This window comes from Lissotriton vulgaris, chromosome 2_2 (assembly GCF_964263255.1).
Source record: "Lissotriton vulgaris chromosome 2_2, aLisVul1.2, whole genome shotgun sequence".
NCBI classification, from domain to species: Eukaryota; Metazoa; Chordata; class Amphibia; order Caudata; family Salamandridae; genus Lissotriton; species Lissotriton vulgaris.
In genome coordinates this window covers 249,496,907-249,517,443 of record NC_141688.1, presented here as the reverse complement: position 1 = coordinate 249,517,443, position 20,537 = coordinate 249,496,907, and positions in this window count along the sequence as shown.

The window sequence follows — 20,537 nt, the reverse complement described above, 5'->3', positions numbered from 1 at the left end:
TCCAGGCTGTAATGCTGCACATCCAACAATGGATGATGTTTAATCAACTAAAACTAAATCCGGAAAAAACAGAACTCCTCCTGCCTTGTTCTAGCTCTGCCCACTGGGGACCCCAATTCTGGCCAGCTGAACTGGGCACTGCCCCTACTCCATCGAGTTCAGTAAAAAGCCTGGGTGTCACCATTGATAAAGATCTCTCCCTGAAAACTCATGTCGGAGCCATTATCTCTGCTAGTATGTTCCAGCTTCGCAAAATCCGGAAAATTTCTCATCTGCTCTCTCACGAGGCCTTGGTGCAAATTGTCATCTCCCTCGTTCTTTCCCGCCTCGACTTTTCTAACGCCCTTTACTGGGGCCTCTCCAGGTCCCTGCTCCATCGCCTCCAGATGGTGCAGAACCAGGCTGCAAGGCTTATTTGTAAAGTCCCTAAATGGCAATCTGCTAGACCTCTCCTGGCCAAGCTGCACTGGCTTCCCATTGAGCAAAGGGCCGCCTTCAAGATCGGATGCATAACCTACAAAGCACAGCATACCAAATGCCCGACCTTTCTGAAATCCCTCATCAACCCCCACCGCCCGACCCGCAATCTCCGCTCTGCTCACCTTCATCTTCTCACCTCCCCAGTGTTCAAGCTAAAAAAATTGGGTGGCCGGAGATTCAGCTCCCTGGCACCCAAGCTGTGGAACTCCATCCCCCTACACATTAAAACCTCTGACACCTTGCTGAGCTTCAGAAAAGGCTTAAAGACCTGGCTCTTTTCAAACTCTCACTAGCCCTTTCTCCTGCCCCATTTTCAATCTCAGCGCCAGGAAACCTCCGGTGTCAGTGCGCTTTACAAATGTAGCTTAACATTAACATTAACATTAACATTGAGAAGAAGGGAGAAGTCACCTATGTGGTTGACTTTGGCACCCCTAGGAGCCCCCACAGGGTGCTCCATGTAAACCGTTTGAAAGCATTTGTTGACAGGGAGGACATGAGTCTCCTCATGGCCACAGATGGGGATCAGGAGGAAGAGAGTGACCCTCTCCCAGACCTACTTTCCCAGAATCCTGATGATGGTTCCGTTGATGGAGTAGCCTTGGCAGGCAGCCTCACTGAGCAGCAACAGGTGGACTGCAGACAGGTGTTGCAGGCCCACAGGCATATGTTTTCACTCACACCCAGTCAGACTAACTGGTGCACCCATGAGGTGGACACTGGTGACAATCTGCCTGTCAAGAATAAAATCTACAGGCAACCTGACCATGTCAGGGAATGTATAAAGGCTGAGGTGCAAAAGATGTTGGAGCTTGGAGTGATTCAGCCATCAGAGAGACCATGGGCTAGCCCAGTGGTCCTTGTGCCAAAACCTCATACCAAAGATGGGAAGAGAGAAATGAGGTTTTGTGTGGACTACAGAGGTCTCAATGCTGTCACTAGGACAGATGCACATCCCATTCCAAGAGCAGATGAGCTCATTGATAAATTGGCTTCTGCCAAGTTTCTGAGCACATTTGATTTGACAGCTGGCTACTGGCAAATCAGACTAGCTGAAGAGTCAAAAGCCAAAACAGCATTCTCTACCCCTAGTGGACATTATCAATTTGTGGTAATGCCCTTTGGTTTGAAGAATGCACCTGCCACCTTCCAAAGGTTGGTGAATCAAGTCCTTGCTGGGTTGGATGACTTTTGTGCAGCATATCTAGATGATATTGCTGTCTTTAGCTCCACCTGGGAGGATCACCTGATCCACCTGAAGAAGGTTCTGGAGGCCCTGCAAAAGGCAGGCCTGACTATCAAGGCTACCAAGTGCCAGATAGGGCAGGTCAAGGTTGTGTACTTGGGCCACCTAGTAGGTGGGGGTCAAGTTCAACCACTGGAGAGCAAGATGCAGACCATACAGGACTGGGCTCCTCCAACTACCAAGACACTCGTCAGAGCCTTCTTGGGCCTGACTGGGTATTACAGAAAATTTGTAAAGAACTATGGGTCCATTGTGACACCATTGAATGACTTGACATCCAAGAAGATGCCCAAAAAGGTTCAGTGGACAGTTAGCTGTCAAAAGGCATTTGATGATCTGAAGAAGGCCATGTGCTCTGCACCTATCCTGAAGAGTCCTGACTACTCCAAACAGTTCATTGTACAGACAGATGCTTCTGAGTTGGGGGTGGGAGCTGTGCTTTCACAACTTAATCAAGATGGTCAAGACCAGCCCATTGCTTTTATTAGCAGAAGGCTGACCTTCAGGGAGAAACGTTGGTCAGCTATTGAGAGGGAGGCCTTTGCTGTGGTTTGGGCCCTGAAGAAGCTGAGGCCATACTTGTTTGGTACTCACTTCCTAATTCAGACAGACCATAAGCCCCTCTTGTGGCTAAATCAGATGAAGGGTGAAAATCCCAAACTGCTCAGGTGGTCCATTTACCTACAGGGGATGGACTTTACAATGGAGCACCGCCCAGGGACTGACCATGGTAATGCAGATGGTCTCTCCAGGTACTTCCACTTAGAACATGAAGACTTATCTGGTCAAGGTTAAGTTTAATGTCCCTGCGTTTGGGGGGGGGGGGGGGTTGTGTAGGAGAGTAGGGTCTGCTATCCTATGGTCACCCCATTTTTTTGATTTTTGCTTCACTGGTTTTCGACGTACTGAGGCTGTGGGCCTGCTAATCAGACCCCCAGCCTGCTGTTCTCTCTCTAAATGTATAATACATGTGCTATAGGTACATACCACAATTGGAAATGGACTCCTTGTCAGCCCCTGTACCATGCACTATAGGTGCTCAGGGCATAGGCGCCACCAAGGTCTACCAGGGGCTGAAGCATAGCTTTTGCCACCCCTGGCTGGTTCTTAAATTGACACAACTGGCTGATCCCTCAGCTGGGGCAAGTGGGTGTGTTCACCCCTTGCTTAGATATAGTATACCTATATCTAAACCTATATCTGGACACATATAAACCTGTGAGTCACTCCTATGGAAGGCCTCATCAATCCTGGAGGCAGAATGCGTGGTTTTATGTGAGATGGAGCTCTGGCATGAGCTGAGCCTGTCTGCAGCTGTCGGGAACAACTCCCTAAGCTGATCCGGGATAATGCCATACCATATACTCTTAAGCGCCTTATAATCCGTTACGGTTATATAGCAACTTTGGTTTGGCTTTATCAAAACATGTCGTGTAAGGTGTCATACGAATTGGAATACTACCCCCTCGCCAGTACTGGCGACGGGGGTAGCATTCCACCCTTCTAGAGGGAAAAGACATGTTACTTTACTGAAATGCGGTTGATTTAAAATGAGCCTCAGATCCACAAAATGGATGCCTCTGCCACAGACACGGGTCTGGCCTCCTGCTGCTGACCAAAACTCAGCAAATGGTGGCCTGGACAAAGGGTTTCCTGTCGCAGGGCGGTGTCAAACCACCCCAGACAGGAGATAGTGGATTGTAGCAGGGAGGTTTCAAAGAAACCAGACACTGCCTGGGGAGCACAAGGCTGCCCCTTGCATAATCCGGCCAAACCGGTTCTGGGGCATCCCAGCCCCAGTCCCAGCGCGGCCTGGATCAAAGGAAAGGAGTGTAACCACCCCCTTCCTGGGTCCCACCCATAGGAGGGGACCTAGCAGGATGTCCAGCCCACCAGATTCGAATAAGAGTGGGAGCAGTGCCAATACAACTCAGATCATCCTGAAGAAACATAAGAAACGAATTCTGGACCCTTCAACATTCTACTCAACATAGAAGACTGAAGAATCTCCCTTGTGGTCAAGGAGTGACCACCCTGTGCAAACAGGCACCATCCAGCCCTCGACCCTTGCTTTGTTGCAGTTCCCGCCGGAACTCGAGCGACAGAGACCGACGAGATCAAGCTTGCCTGCCTTCTCCCAGCCCGATCCACAGTCTCTGCAGAGCTGAGACCAGTGGAGGCGACCGGAAGCGTGGGGCACGCCATTTTGAAAAGGCCACGAGACGCTGACCGTGCAGCCCACGAGTGACCCTCGAAGCTGTACACCGGGGTTTGAGAAGCCCCCACCCCGAGCTACACTTGCACCAAAGCTACCCTCTCCATACTCAACGAGTGCTGCGTGGGGCCCTTCTGCTTGTGTTGGCTCGACGCGTTGGCCCGGTCACTTGCCAGCTGGCTTGTGGCCCTTGTGCCGACGAAAACTTGAATACGACTTGCTTTTCTGGTTGCTCCAGATCTGCACCAGCTCCTGTGAAAAGGAGCCCCCACTCTGACCCTCCTGGTTCGAGTGTGAAGCAATCTCCCGGTTCCGCGTGGATTGCTTATGCCAAGTGCTGTTTGCTGCAATCTTGAAGCCGACGGTGCTGACGGCGAGAGCCTGCGTGGGACAGATCGTGACCTGCTTCTGGACGTCGCAGATGCCCCAGAGCCCACGTGACAGCGGAGAGAAGCCTCTCGACAACCACCTGATTGCGCCCGACATTGCCTGGTTCCGTCCTGGTTCCACCCTGGTCACTGCTGAGTGACCCAGACTCTGTCCCCTCTGCTTTCAGGTACATCTCGACTTCGATCCGCCCTTGGATCACACCGGACACTTCTGCTTTCCATCGCCTGCAGCTTCTTCAGCTCCAAGCACCAAGAGCCTGCGTGTCAAAACCCGACGCCACTTCGACCCTGTGCACCCACTTCCTGTGGGTGAGGTAACATTGCAACGCCGGTGTTCCTACACTGGTACACACCTCTAGGGTCTGTGTCTTAAGTTTTGTGCCTCTAGGTTCAGCGGAAGTATCCTTAAACTAACTTTGTGTAACTTTTACGCACCATTGACATTGCATTGGTGTAAGCCGCACTTTCCGTGCTGCACCCGAATTCCGTGGGCTACTCCCGACTTCAGCATTGCTAGTCCTGACTGCTCCCAGCGATTCCCTAGGCCCTAGGCCTAACCACTGTTCGATTGGTATCTCTTATACCACTTTTTTAGTATATGGTTTGAGTGGCCACCGGCCCTCATGCAAAATTGTGCAACTTTGTATGTTATACTGTGCTTTTGAGTTAACGCTTGTGCCCCTTTCCTCATAAAGAGTACTGGAGATTAATTTAGAAATAAACACATATATTTTTATAATATGTACTTGTGTGGTGTCCTTTCATTTGATTACAGGATTGTATGTGGTAAAACAGCTCGCTTAACACAACCTCTTAAGTTAAGCCTTTAAGGCTGCTTAGTCCATGCTACCACTAGGATAGCTTGTCTAACAAGGTTGACTTACAACCAGACATCTTTGGGGTTTGTTTGGACTGATACCAAGTGGTTCCAGAATTGGAAACACTACATATCAGGCCAACTTCTCACAATAGAGGTAATGTGTAAAGCATAGGCACAGAAGCCACTCGCGATAAATGCACTGAGCATCACATAAGAGACTCCACACAAGATGTATGTAAAAACGTTTACATTCAGCTCACATATGTAATCATTAAAACATGACCATCATATACTTTTGGGCATAAAATACAATCGGAAATATTACCAACAGTACTATGTCCGCTAATATGGTCATGCTTTTACTAGTATGGCCAATTCCTACTCTAACTCCCCCTACCAATTTAGAAAGAACTCCCTTGTGTGGTGTACAATGTCAAGATTATGTACATAAACACAGAACATAGAATGCTATTTAGCAGCACCACAGGCCGTAGCCACACAGGAGAAATCCCATGTCAAAACGTATTGTACTTTTGGCACCAATCAATGTATAAAGCAGAACCACTGACCAGTTTTTGAATCCCAGGTGGTCCACAAAGAATAACTCACACACACTCCGCACAACTATGCAATGCAACAGGTATCAGCCAGTATGTACAGCACACTCTTACATACACATATGCACTCAGCACCGTAATACAATGCCACTGGAACCCAGTAGGTATCTGATTTACCCTCTGCAGACTCCGCGGTCCAAGCCGCCCACCACCTTCCAGTTCACCTCTACTGTCCTATATCTGCACATGGCAGATAACCAGACCCACCTCCTGGACACTTAGTCTGGGTCCTCAGTTTTAAAAATAAGGGAGACGTAAACTAGTGAGAGGTTAGCAGCTACTTGGAAAGTTCTCACACAGCTCTCAAAATATAAAGTAGTCACCCAGTCTGTTGACCCTCTTCCTAACTGTCTCTTCAGTATTTATTCAACCCAGTCAATTTCTTTCGCTACTGCCTGGCACCACATTTTTTTCAGGAGGGGCCAGGTGTAGGATGGCAGACACAGAAAAGAGTTGCAATTCCGTACCTCTCGACAAAAATGAGGCATACCAACTGGTGCATGAAGATACAAGTTACACCAGACCAGTATGGTCACACACAAATAGGCGCAAGTTCAGTAGAGCCACATGAGGTAGAGTGAGGCACTACTACTACTACACTTCTGAAGGTCGCATCCTGTAATTCTGACACTGCATGCAATGAGCATGCAGTTGGCGTGTCATAAGAGAGATATGCAGCACAACTGACAAAATGGGCTATGCAGGGTCCAGCAACCCGTGAATTTGCTCACCAGCATTAGAGACTTATGAATGTCATGGACCCAGTAGTATGGGCACCACACAACTCAGATGCGGGCAAGATTTCTGGGGCTCCACACTAGGCAATCTTGTGTCCAGACACAAGTCATAGGTCCACGTTGAAACTACGCTACCAGCTTGGGTTTAGTAGCTGAGGTGGGCACTTGAGAGGACACTGCTCTCCAGATGTCACAGGTAGATGGTGTAGGCCCCTCTGGAGTGATCTTTGATGTCCCTGAGATCTCCAGCAGAACAGTATGCCCGCCATCGGTCCCTTGCAGAACACTCTTCAGGGCACTACACTTCAGCAGGTACCCGGCCCAGGCCTACATGGAGTTATCCTCCATGTGTACAACACACTCCTCTGGCAATATGCACAACGTAGTCCGGGTTCTATGGTCCCAAGTCCCCACAAAGGTTTCTCACCCTTTGCTGATGGATGACACTAAGCATGGGCGAATTTTGCGAATTTGCGATTCACGAATTTGCGAATTCACGATCCGCAAATTCATGAATTTGCGGATTTTTTAATTTTTGCGTGTTTGTGAGGCGCTTTGCATGTTTGCGGGCGTTTTGGCATGTTCGCGGGGCGCTTTGTGTGTTCGCGTTTTTTTTTTGGGTGAGACCGTGATGATGCCCTCTGGTTCATCACTGCCACCCTCACGTTTTTTATGCCCTTCTGCCCTCTGCCCCACTCGTGTTTGTGCCCATTTGCCCTCTGCCCTACTCGTTTTTGTGCTCTTCTGCCCTCTGCCCAACTCGTTTTTGTGGTCTTCTGCACTCTGCCCCACTCGTTTCGGCCCTCTGTCCCACTCGTTTTTGTGCTCTTCTGCCCTCTGCCCCACTCGTTTTTGTCCCCTTCTGCCCTCTGCACCACTCGTTTCTGTGCCCTTCTGCCCTTCTGCCCTCTGCCCCACTCGTTTTTTGTCCCCTTCTGCCCTCTGTCCCACTTTGTGCCCTTCTGCCCTCAGCCCCACTTAGAATGGTGCCGGCAAGCTGCCAGCGCCATTCTAAAACAGCTACAAAGTCAGCTTCAACAGGAAGCACTAATAGATAAAGTAAAGCAGCTGCTCGAGTTGAAGGTCAAACTAAGTTACATAATCATTAATCACCCAAGTTTTGGGTGATTAATGATTGTGTAACTGAATTTGAGCTTCAACTGGAGCACCTGCTTTACTTTATCTATTAGTGCTTCCTGTTGAAGCTGACTTTTGTAACTATTTTAGAATGGCTCTGGCAGATTGCCGGTAGTTACAAAAGTCAGCTTCAACTTTTGACCCAATCCGTTCCACTTGCGGATTTTGCAGGAAATTTGCGAATCTTGCGGATTGCGAATTTGCCGAAAATCTGCAAAATCCGCGAGCGGAACGGATTTTCCGCCCATGCTTAGATGACACCTGTAGTTATACTTTTGTGTGTCTTTGAAATCGGAGTGGTTTAGGGGTTTTCACTTTCTACCACAAATGTCTCTCCTAAATTATAGATCTGTCTGCCATGAGGCCTTGCGATGCAGATCTTAATCTTTAGTGTGGCCATGATCTGAACACCTAGTGGCTAAGTTTCACAACCTCTATGTTTAATCTACCACATTCAGCCCTCAAATGGCAGAGGTCTGCCATTCCCGTGGGGTGCCCATGATTTATGGCTGTCCATTGGGGAGTGCACAGATGAGCTCATCCTGGTGTCCACTAAGCCAGACACTATGGTCCCTGTGACACTTGGAGAATTTAATCTCCATATTCTATAAGTGGTATTTCTAAACAAGTTATCCCAAACCCTCTTTACCAATGTCAGGGGTTTGGCACTGCAAATCCATTGATATGAAACATTATGATGCTGCCCACTGTAATCCACCATTGCAGTGTGAAGTATTGTCAACCATTTCCCCATATTAACTTATGGGCAGAGCAGGCCTCACAGGTAGTAAAAACACATATATGCATTATTTAATACCTGGGCGCACCTGTGCTATTGCACACCTCAACCTACAATTGCAGGAGGGATACATAGTTCCCAGCACCAGTGGCGCCAGTGCACCTGCTCGAGTCTGCTCAGCAGACTGGACAGGGGTCAAACCAATACCCGTGTCTGTGTGCATGCGCTAGCCTGCGCTGGCAGGTGGCACATGTAATCAAGGGCACCATAGGTGCGGGTGCAGACTCACAGAGGCCTACACTGGCAAGGTGCTCATGAGTTTACGCACAATAGCTACCAGTGTTCACCCACGGGTCTGCAATGACAGAGCGGCCAGTGTTTCAGAACATAAAATCTGCGGCATTTCCCAAAAAGGACAGGAACGGCGTGTGCACTTTCACACCGTAGTTGCAGTGGGAAAAGGCCCAAAGCCTGGAGGCCAAATAAGAGAATCAACAAGACCCAGGTGGAAAAAGCAAAAGGTCCTGGAACCGCTACCTGATGAGTATCAGGTCCAACAGAAGTAATCAGAGCATTCTGAGATATGTTCACTTAGGGCTAGATTTCCAAAGATTAGTAATAGCAATTACCAAATAATATTTTTTTGTAAATCATTAATTGGTAATCAGTATTATCAATGTACAAAAGTAAGATCTGGCCCATTAGTGATTCATAGTGAGTTGCAAATTGACCTGCCTCATGAATATTAATGAGGTAGGTAGCAATATATAGGCCGTAAGGAATAGTAGCCATCGCTGCTTGGGAAGCATAGGAACATGACTGTGATTGCTTTTAAATAAAACAACCATTTTTTGTTTTTAGATGCAGCCCATTTTCCTTAAAGAGAAATGGGATGTGTTTAAAACATTTAAATAAAATGCTTAATTTCTATTTTTTAATAGTAGTCTGTGGTCATTTAAAAATATTTATTAAACATTCTCAAAGGGGAAGGGGTCCCAACTTTGAGTTGGTGGCAAACTGTGAATGTTTTGCGATTGCATTGTGGTCACAAAGCATTCATACATCCTATTCTGATTCGGTATTTGGAAGGGGCGTCCCAAACACTCCCCTTCCAAATGCCAAATCGGTATGCATTCAATTGCATGTTACTGAATCTCAATTTAAAATCACTACACACCAAAATGCATTTTTACAGGTTCCCTTCGCTGACACTTGACACCATGAAAAGTAAAGGCTGTAGTATAATGAGCCCTACACCCACAAGGCGTGGGCCCAGAAATTACCTGGGAGTCAGACTGCGGTCTTCATCTGCGTCTTACATGGGCTCCGTCGATCTGCCCTTCGGCTCTCACAGCCTCATTGTAGGTGGACGGCAGAGGTAGCGGAGAGGTCAGAATTCACCTTCTTCTGGTGAGACGCACCCACTAGAAAGGTAGCCTGCAGCAAGGACCCCCACTTCCCTCTTCATACACAGCTGTGGCCTCCAAGACCGCACCGCATGGGGTCCAAGCCCCTCGTCGTCATTATAGAATCGTGGCCCTAGGTCCACTTGTTATAAGAATGACTGATGCAGACACTGGGGTGATGCTCAGTGAACTGGCCATGAGCACGTGCACTCCGGCCCTTTTATTAGCAGGTTCACGTCACTCGTGACGCCTGTGGTGGATGGTTGTGGGGTGTGTGTGCCCAGTGGCTAGTAAAACTGGTGCCTGCTGAGACTCTAGAACATGTCCAGCAGGACACTACATAGGCCATGGCTGGAATATGTTTTGCCTTCAGCCACGGAATATTGGATACCTACAGCGACTATGTTATGCCTACAAAATGACACAAGAACGTTTGAAAAAAAAGCACATGAAGAAACAAGTTAATGTATTTCTTACAGTTTCCCTGGCACAGTACCGTTTTAAATGCGTCTGTGCAAAGAATCTCGCTGTAAAATGAGCCGCTCTTCTTTCTTCTCAGTTCTCTCGCTTAATAGCGGAAAGTGACGCATTGTTTTTACCTCCTCGATTGAAAGAAATGCGGACCTCTGAGCCTCCTGTTTCCATGCGCAAGCAGGGCCATGCTGGCGGGAGATAGTAAACTCCAGCCTTGCCAGCTCAAGCAGGGCCGCTTTATTTCTCTTCGCTCGGGCGGGAGCTCAGAGCGCTCTTTCCCGCTGAATTTTTACACGCCTTTGTGTGGATCGTGAATAGGGCATTGTGAAGCCGCTCCGGGGTGTACGTCGCGTTTACGTCGTTCCTCGCCTCACCTGTGCTGTGAGACATGAGGCTGCAGCTCGGATGCTGGACCCCTAAGAGGTGTGATTGTTGCGCCACGGAGTGCGTTCTTTCCGAATTTCACAAAAGCGATCAGAGACATCTTTTCATCTCTAGTCTTACACATTTCATAGACGGGCAGTGCTATTGTTTAGTGGCTAAATCAGAAAAAAGGCATTCAGAGTGATAACTATGAGTCTCATTCTACAGTCATAATACACTGATGTTCTTAACTAACTAGAAAAGCTCTTGGAGGCAGATTAACAAGCCCCTTGCACCACTTTTGCATCACTTTTCCCATGTTGAAAGTCACAAAAAAGTGGTGCAAGTGCCTTGTAAATCTGCCTCTTGGTTTTCAGTGAAGTGCACGGTATCACACTCACATGTGCACAACTAGACAAAATACACCTTAATGATAAGGGCCATTAAATAAACGGCGTGCAAACTTGCTTATGATTGTGGACAGGTTTATTATTTTTTGGCTCAATCCTGGAAATCAACCACAACTGCTGTGCTTTATTGTGCAAGGGGAGGAAAGCAGCTTGGAGCCATGCTCATTAACACACATTGGCATTTTTGGAAATTCTAGTTTTGTTTTATTATGGTTTTTGCAAAACTTTATTCTTTCGGAGCTGCCGAGCAGGGGCGTTACACAGCCCCCGCGTTGCGGGGTGTGGGAGGGCGCACTCCAGGGGCCGCCTCTGCAGCAAAGCAGTCAGCCAGCTGCGCAGCCAGAACTTCCGTAGATACCTTGCTGCGCTGGCCTCTTTAATAAATTAAATGGTCCGTGGTGCGCACTTCTCCGCGTCTGCGTGGAGAGACTTGTAACCACTATCAAGCGCGGTCGAATGATATTGCAACGCATTCCGTTGTAACGCATGCCTTTACCACGCATGCATTACAACGCAAATGCCCTTACCTCTCATAACCTTTACCACGAATATCCCCTTACCACTCATACTTTTACAACAATTTTCGTTGTAAATGTATGCATGGTAAGGGCATATTCCTGCTGAAGGTTATTTCAGTCCCTTTTTTAAAACATGTTTTACAATGAGTAGCCACACAAGCTTCGTGATTTTACCAGTTACTTACAGTTCATGTTGACACTTTTTTTCATCCCGCTTGTTGTGACGTAGTTAGCATTTTTCCAGTACCCTATTGTAATACCCTTTCAGTCACAAGATTGAGGCACATAGTGACAGCCGCGCCGGGTGGCTTGCAGCCAAGACACGCTTCAAAATGTTGCATACCAGCATGCTGTAGTGTTGTGGGTTGGGGCCTAGCAATGAATCCACACCGACACGTTGGTTTCACTGGTAGCCACTTACTGCTCTGGTCAGGCCCAGTACTCAGGGCTATTCATTAAACATTGTGCGTGTTGCCCGCGCGGACGTAGGGTCGGCCCACCTCAGGCACGCACAGGGGTGGGGCTGCTCAACATCCCCTCGGGACATCACAACTTGGGCTGGTCCGGTATCGGGCAACATTACATTCCTCCTTTACCCAGAAATGTAAGACATCATACAAACAAAGCATGATAGCAGGTAGCTCAAATAACATAACACAGTCTGCGAGTTGCAAAACAAAACGGAACAGTCTTACTTGGTCTTGGCGGAGGCACACTCCCTTCTTAATTCTGCGGTCGACAGTAGGCCACAAAGTCTCGGTACCTCTGGGATGGCCTCGGACAAGGGCGCAAATGGTATCTGCTTTGGCTGCGTCTGTCCGGTTTCCTCAGAGCAGTCTGTCTCAACCACACCCTGGCTGCTCTGTGTTCCTTGCGACAAGAGGTTTTCCTGGGTTTGCGTGGCTTGGGTGTGCTGCTCCGAGTGGGGTGTCTTCTTCTCTCTTGTGGACCTTGTTATGCTTCTGGGTGGTATTCTCCTAATTCTGAGAGTTCTTCCTGGACTTCACTTCGGACTCTCTTGAAAAACGACACGTTCCTTGTGACCTCTTCTCCTCCCCGGGACGCCGTGATCAGGGTGCCTTTGATGTTGGTAACTGTCCAAGGGTCCAGCTCACAATTCAGAAAAGGGGGTGGTGATGAACAGAGTGTCTGAATTAAGCAGACCACTCTTACCCAGTCCAAAGATCAGGGCTTGATCCATCACCGTTATTTATCTCACTGCACCATCCCAGCTCAAAACCTGGCTATATGCAAATCAGTCTGTCCCTGGCCCAGTGCATCATGGGAACAGGGCAGACTAAACTACCAAGCCAATTCTTCACCAGAAAGGAGACAAGCTACCGGGGACCGGTAACTGGCATTTCAGCCGTCTTCGGCCCGGTTTGCTTGAATCCTGATGGTGCAGTGAGAAAGGGACTCATGTCTGAGTATACCCTGCCACACCTATAGTGGCCAAAAACGATTCAGAAAAGGGGGTGGTGATGAACAGAGTGTCTGAATTAAGCAGACCACTCTTACCCAGTCCAAAGATTAGGGCTTGATCCATCACCGTTATTTATCTCACTGCACCATCCCAGCTCAGAACCTGGCTATATGCAAATCAGTCTGTTCCTGGCCCAGTGCATCATGGGAACAGGGCAGACTAAACTACCAAGCCAATTCTTCACCAGAAAGGTGACAAGCTACCGGGGACTGGTTTCTGGCATTTCAGCCGTCTTCGGCCCGGCTTGCTTGAATCCTGATGGTGCAGTGAGAAAGGGACTCATGTCTGAGTGTACACTGCCACACCTATAGTGGCCAAAAACGATTCAGAAAAGGGGGTGGTGATGAACAGAGTCTCTGAATTAAGCAGACCACGCTTACCCAGTCCAAAGATCAGGGCTTGATCCATCACTGTTATTTATCTCACTGCACCATCCCAGCTCAGAACCTGGCTATATGCAAATCAGTCTGTCCCTGGCCCAGTGCATCATGGGAACAGGGCAGACTAAAGTACCAAGCCAATTCTTCACCAGAAAGGAGACAAGCTACCGGGGACCGGTTTCTGGCATTTCAGCCGTCTTCGGCCCGGCTTGCTTGAATCCTGATGGTGCAGTGAGAAAGGGACTCATGTCTGAGTATACCCTGCCACACCTATAGTGGCCAAAAACGATTCAGAAAAGGGGGTGGTGATGAACAGAGTGTCTGAATTAAGCAGACCACTCTTACCCAGTCCAAAGATCAGGGCTTGATCCATCACCGTTATTTATCTCACTGCACCATCCCAGCTCAGAACCTGGCTATATGCAAATCAGTCTGTCCCTGGCCCAGTGCATCATGGGAACAGGGCAGACTAAACTACCAAGCAAATTCTTCACCAGAAAGGAGACAAGCTACCGGGGACCGGTTTCTGGCATTTCAGCCGTCTTCGGCCCGGCTTGCTTGAATCCTGATGGTGCAGTGAGAAAGGGACTCATGTCTGAGTATACCCTGCCACACCTATAGTGGCCAAAAACGATTCAGAAAAGGGAGTGGTGATGAACAGAGTGTCTGAATTAAGCAGACCACTCTTACCCAGTCTAAAGATCAGGGCTTGATCCATCACCGTTATTTATCTCACTGCACCATCCCAGCTCAGAACCTGGCTATATGCAAATCAGTCTGCCCCTGGCCCAGTGCATCATTGGAACAGGGCAGACTAAACTACCAAGCCAATTCTTCACCAGAAAGGAGACAAGCTACCGGGGGACCGGTTTCTGGCATTTCAGCCATCTTCGGCCCGGCTTGCTTGAATCCTGATGGTGCAGTGAGAAAGGGACTCATGTCTGAGTATACCCTGCCACACCTATAGTGGAGATTCAGAAAAGGGGGTGGTGATGAACAGAGTGTCTGAATTAAGCAGACCACTCTTACCCAGTCCAAAGATCAGGGCTTGATCCATCACCGTTATTTATCTCACTGCACCATCCCAGCTCAGAACCTGGCTATATGCAAATCAGTCTGTCCCTGGCCCAGTGCATCATTGGAACAGGGCAGACTAAACTACCAAGCCAATTCTTCACCAGAAAGGAGACAAGCTACCGGGGACCGGTTTCTGGCATTTCAGCCGTCTTAGGCCCGGCTTGCTTGAATCCTGATGGTGCAGTGAGAAAGGGACTCATGTCTGAGTATACCCTGCCACACCTATAGTGGCAGAAAACGATTAAGAAAAGGGGGTGGTGATGAACAGAGTGTCTGAATTAAGCAGACCACTCTTACCCAGTCCAAAGATCAGGGCTTGATCCATCACCGTTATTTATCTCACTGCACCATCCCAGCTCAGAACCTGTGCCGGGCAAGTCCTGTTGTGGGGCGCCGCGCTTCCACACCACGCGCAGGCGCACCCGCATGAGGACTGGGCCGGTATCCGGTTTCCTTGCCGGGGCTGCTTCGCGCGGGTATCTTGGGCGTCGGTCTTGAGGGCGCACACTGGCTCTGATTTGATTGCGACAGCTGGCTTAGGCTCCATGTGTGAGGCTCTGGCCTTTGATACTTCTTTGGATCGTCCGAGCGCGAGAATATCACGCGTGAGCATATTGTTCGCCTCCGATACCCTTTCGCGCAGTTTTGACGACGCGCAACCGTGTATGAACTGGTTGTGGATCTCGTCGACGGCATCAGGGAGAGTGCACCTGCTGGCTAGCTTTTTCAATATTGCGTAATTGACATCAACGGACTCCTCCGGGATCTGGCGGGCTTGGCGGAGCAAGAACCTCTCGTAGTCGGCGCTGGCGAAGGGTTCGAAACATGCAGTGATCGCTTCGCGCATCGTGGCATAGTTTCTGGGCGGGCCACCCTCTCTGACGTCCTTCACAATGTTGTGAATAGCCTCCCCTCTGAAATGCAGCAGTATGGCGCGCCGCTGCGGGGCTGCAATTTCCGCCGCCTCAAAGTAGTTCTCCAGGCGTTCTACCCACTTCTTTCACCGTGCAGCTTGCGATGGCGGTGGGCCAGTGACGGTGAATGGCTCCAGGGGGGGCACGGTGGTCATGGCTGCCGATGACGGTAGTAGGCAGTGGGGCCAAACTTCCACTCCCCAGGAGAGAGGCACCAGTCTTGGAGGCACTGTCAGCAGGTGAGCCGGGAGAGACAGGGAGCCAGAAGCCCTTGGGGATGAGCAGGAGGGGCGAGCAGAGCCTAAAATGAACACTCAGCATCTCACGCGAGACGGGTAGACGGGTCCGGGAGTCCACAGCGCTGCACGCGAGATGCGTGAGGAATGGACGGGTCCGGGAGCCTGCAGCGTTGCTCGCTGCGTCTCACACACATGTGCCGCCATAGCAGAGGGGCCCGTCGGCCGGGTCGGAGGCAGCTGCTCAGCTTGGCCAGACTGCGGGGAGCACGGCTAGGCAGGGGGAGGCCTGGTGAAGATGCGGCACCACTGCAGGTTAGGAAAGGCGGGGCCGTGGCAGGGAGGGTGCACCTAAGCACCCTGCCTGATGGAGGAGGCAGGCTGCAGATCCAGGCAGAGTGCCATCGTGCGCGAAGGGTCAGCCAGGGGGGCCACGCTCGGCGTTGCAGCTCAGCAGGCACCGGACCGGGCACCAGAGGGTGAGGGAGGCCGCCGGGGCCACGGTAGTCCGCTCCTTGGGCAAGAGCGCAATGGTGCTAAGCACGCGATGGTGTGGCGAGACCACCTCGTCGCCAATGTAGTGTTGTGGGTTGGGGCCTAGCAATGAATCCACACCGACACGTTGGTTTCACTGGTGGCCAGTTACTGCTCTGGTCACGCCCAGTACTCCGGGCTATTTATTAAACATTGTGTGTGTCGCCCACGCCGGCGCAGGGCCGGCCCACCTCAGGCACGCACAGGGGTGGGGCTGCTCAACATCCCCTCGGGACACCACAACTTGGGTTGGCCCGGTATCGGGCAACATTATACCTGCTAGAGGTGAATACATCACACAATATATTCCAATATGGACGGAAGAAACTTCCCGTTATGATCTCAGAGAACAAAGGTAGGTGCGTTCGTTCTTTGGTACGAGACACTATTTTTAAATTCACACACAGCCAATATTCAGTCACTTTCTACGTTGTGCCCACATCTTTAAATACAATCCTTGCACATTTAAAACACAGTGTGTTTTTTTTGGAGGGGAGACCCTCCCAAACCCCATTTTGTTTTCACACTTTTTTTAACTGGGGGAAGTCCTCCAAGCCCTCATTTTTAATTTTAGCCTTTAACACACATGCCTTTACTACGTATCTCGTAGTAAACGTATGCGTGGTAAAGGCGATTTGTGTTTACCACGCATGGGTTGTAATGCATGCGTGGTTAATGGTATGCGTGGAAACGGCCACGTTGTAGTGGCCGTTTCTCGTCATGCGTATTGCGTATTTAAAAGTGCGCGTGTGAGGCATCCCTGTGACGACAGAGGAACTGTGCGGCCGCAGGCCATAATTTAATGCTAGCCCCCTGAAGGCTGCTTGGATGTACGTAGTCTCGTGCTCTTTTTAACTGTGGAAGCCAATGCAGCATGCCGGAAGCCAGCTTCTGCTGTAGCTTTCATCGCGTTGTGTCGCGCGGCTGCACGGAGCCCCCAGCCTGGTAATGAACACTTGGAACCAGCCCTTGGTGGACTCGTGGCCTTTTGCCTTAGCACTGCAGCGTGGCCCCCAGGTATGTGCTAATTCATGTAATAGTACCATGCCAGTCAGTATGTATGTATTTGCGTGTAAAATATAAACGTGCACGGTATCAAAGACACAGCCTCAAGGTAAGCGTCTGCACATGTCTAAATTGTGACCTTTTACAAACTAGTGAGGTGGGGTGAGAGCGTGTGTGTGCCCAGTGCTCACCACTGCCAAAATGCTGCCACCACAGACTGCACAGTCACAATTGATTCATCGTCACGCTTCAGACTGACATAGGGAAGAATAAACAAAACGGCCGTGCCGGAAAAGAGCTGTTGAAATACAGAGCAGGATTCACAGGTGCAGGAGGAGTTGCCAGTTAGAACGAGTGCAAGAGTAGAAAACTTTCAAAAGAGGTGAAACTTCGAGAAGAAAAACAGCCGAACAAGAGGAAAGTAGTAGGAAAATTAGCATGACGTTCAGATAGAGAAAGTACAGGTGCATTTGACTTGTGGCTTGGTCTGGTGTGGTATGTTCCATGGAATAAATAGTGCCAATGAACCCAGGTTGTACCCAAAGGCACTACCCCCTTGGGGTCCAGCAGCCTGGTCACGCACTTCGCAGATTGGCTCCAGTTAGGCATAATGGCGGGCAGCAGTTTGTTTTCCTTTGCAGCGCTTCCCATTAGCAGACAAGTAAGTGGTGCATTCTGTGCCATTTGACACCTTAACAGTCTTTTGGGGAGGGTCATAGTGCAGGGTGTTGGTTTGCATCCTGCTCGGCCTCTGTCCTCCTAGGGCCTTAACCAAACTGGCAAAATCTTGCCTCAGATTGCAGTAAAAAAAATCAGCTTCATAGCTTTTCCCCTCCGATCACCTGATTTCTGAAATGGGGGCACAGTGTTTGTCCATTCAGCCAGCCAGCAGCAACAATTTGGCAACGAGTGGTGTTAAATGTGCCGGGCACTGGCTGCTGGCAGCTATATAAGTTCTGCAGAGATCTCAAATCTGCGGTCATTAATTTGACTGATAGTTGCAACACTTTGAAATTCCAAACTAGTATAACATTTTTTTACTGCATAATTAATTTCTAGGTAACAGGTCAATGTTTATATAAGGGCGGACACTGATATAAGACAGTATAGATTACCAACTGCGCTACTATCAAATAGTGGAGGAAGGTATGATACGGTGCGAAAGGGCGCAGGGCAACTTCACAAATCACAAAGTACCCCATGTCAGGTGTGAGTGGTTTATTTAATCCAGGTACTACACTGCATTTACGTAAGATTTTCGTAATCCACTGCTAGTGATAAGGTGCCGCACACGAGATGTGAATATGTCACTCATAGGTGTCTTGAAAGATAGAAATGTCACTCGTGTGTAATGAAAAGTTGGCAGCTATGTTTGGGCTGCGTCCTTGAGGATCGGGTGACTCTGGCCAGTGGTGTTGGAGATAGTGTCACTCATAGTCAATGAATGTCACTCATAATTACACTGAAATTATGCAAATGTCATACATGAGCAATCTGACTCAGATCCCAGAGATTAATAGTTTTTTTTTTCTTTGTGTGTTGCACCGTCCCTACTAGATCCGTCCTCTTTGGCACACACTACAGAGGGGCACCTTTGCTTTCCCCTTCAGCCAGTGGCAGGTCGGAATAAAACTATTGATACCTGATACATTAATCATTGGTGGGGTTTGGGCTCCAGGGGATAGCATAACCTGGTGCCTGTGTTTAGTGAGAGATGACTGACTTAGCGTCAGCCCTCCCAGCCTTTCAGATTTAGTTGTGTTTCGGGGAAAATAACCGATGTCGCGACAGACCAGCCCCATTCTTGACATATTTCCGCCAAGAACCTTGTTTTGTGCGTCAGTTGCTGTTTGCATTTTATTCTCATCTCGTGAGATGTTGAAGATGCAAATAGCCTTCCATTGTACTAGGTCTCCTCCTCCTATGAACCATTTGAGTCTGAGAATGTGGGGGATCCATAATATTTTTTGTGAAAATGACTGAGAAATGTACAAACCGAAGGAAATGTGAGGGAGGTTGCCACTATGGACTCTATAGAATGCATAGTGCTTGCATCCCACATCTCTAGGGGCCTAGCGAGACCTGACTTTGAAACGTGAACTGTGCACACCTACGCCATACCCTAATTCAATGTAAAATAATCCTGTAATCATGGGAACAAAATGTTTTCATTAAAAGAAAAAGAAAGTATAAATATTAAAATGTTTGTTATTACAGATTAGTACTGACAGCCAGCCCTGCAAATACCCTTACCTACATAAACACTACTTGAGTGTGTGGATGGAGCGGGAGGTAGGGAGAGCATCACCCATTCTATGCCCCTCAGGGACCTGAGCAGAACATGTCCCACTCTTAGGGACACCGATCGCACACCCAGAAGACTTAAAATCCAAAGGCAGTGCTGTGGATGGGGAAAAAGAGATACAACTTTTACCTGACTTCAAATGGAGACTCTTACAACATACAAACTGTAACACAAGTCACGTCATTTACATGATCACCTGCCCTTGTGACAAACGTTATATAGGAATGACCTGCCACAAGATTAAACAACGTTTGTGCGAACATCGAAGCAACGTTAAATGTAAAAAGACGACAACTAAAATGTTGAACCATTTTCTGGAGGCACAACATACAATAAACGACCTGAAGTGGGTAGTTCTTGAAACTTTACTACACAAAGATCACAATGCTGAGAGGATTCTCTTCGAAAAGGAACAAAGGTGGGTCCATAGACTTGGCACTGATCAAAATGGACTAAACAATAATATTCCATGGGGGAACATCTACAGGTGATCAATGACAAATCAGAAATATCATATGGAATCTAACGTCACATGAAAAGCTACTCGCAATGCGCTGTCTCACACCCATTGCTTAGTGTTACTTATATATAATGGACGTCATGGATATACTTAGACTAATCCAGATATTTTCTACCATGAAAGTGTGGATAAAAAACGGTTGGCACGCACTAGTCTCCATGAAACAACTTATAAAAATTTATAATAACTATTTTTATAAACCGCCATTCTTTAATTCCAGTTTTCCATCTACACCTGGTAAAGTATTTGTACATTTAGACAATAACAGCTAAAAGTGTACGATTAATCTAAAAAAACAACAGAGTACGCTTTGGAATTGAGTCTGTCTACAGTTTCCATGCCGACAACACAAAACTGGTCCCCGGAAAAACATCCAGGTTCCGGGACCAGAATCGACAGAGTCAAAACAAGCAGCCTGATGGAGTGACATAGGTAGCGGGAAAACTTTGAAAACCGTAACGTAACTTTTTGTTTTTTAATAAGCCACTAAATCACTACCTATTGTTATAGTGTACCTCCCTGACCCGGCTGG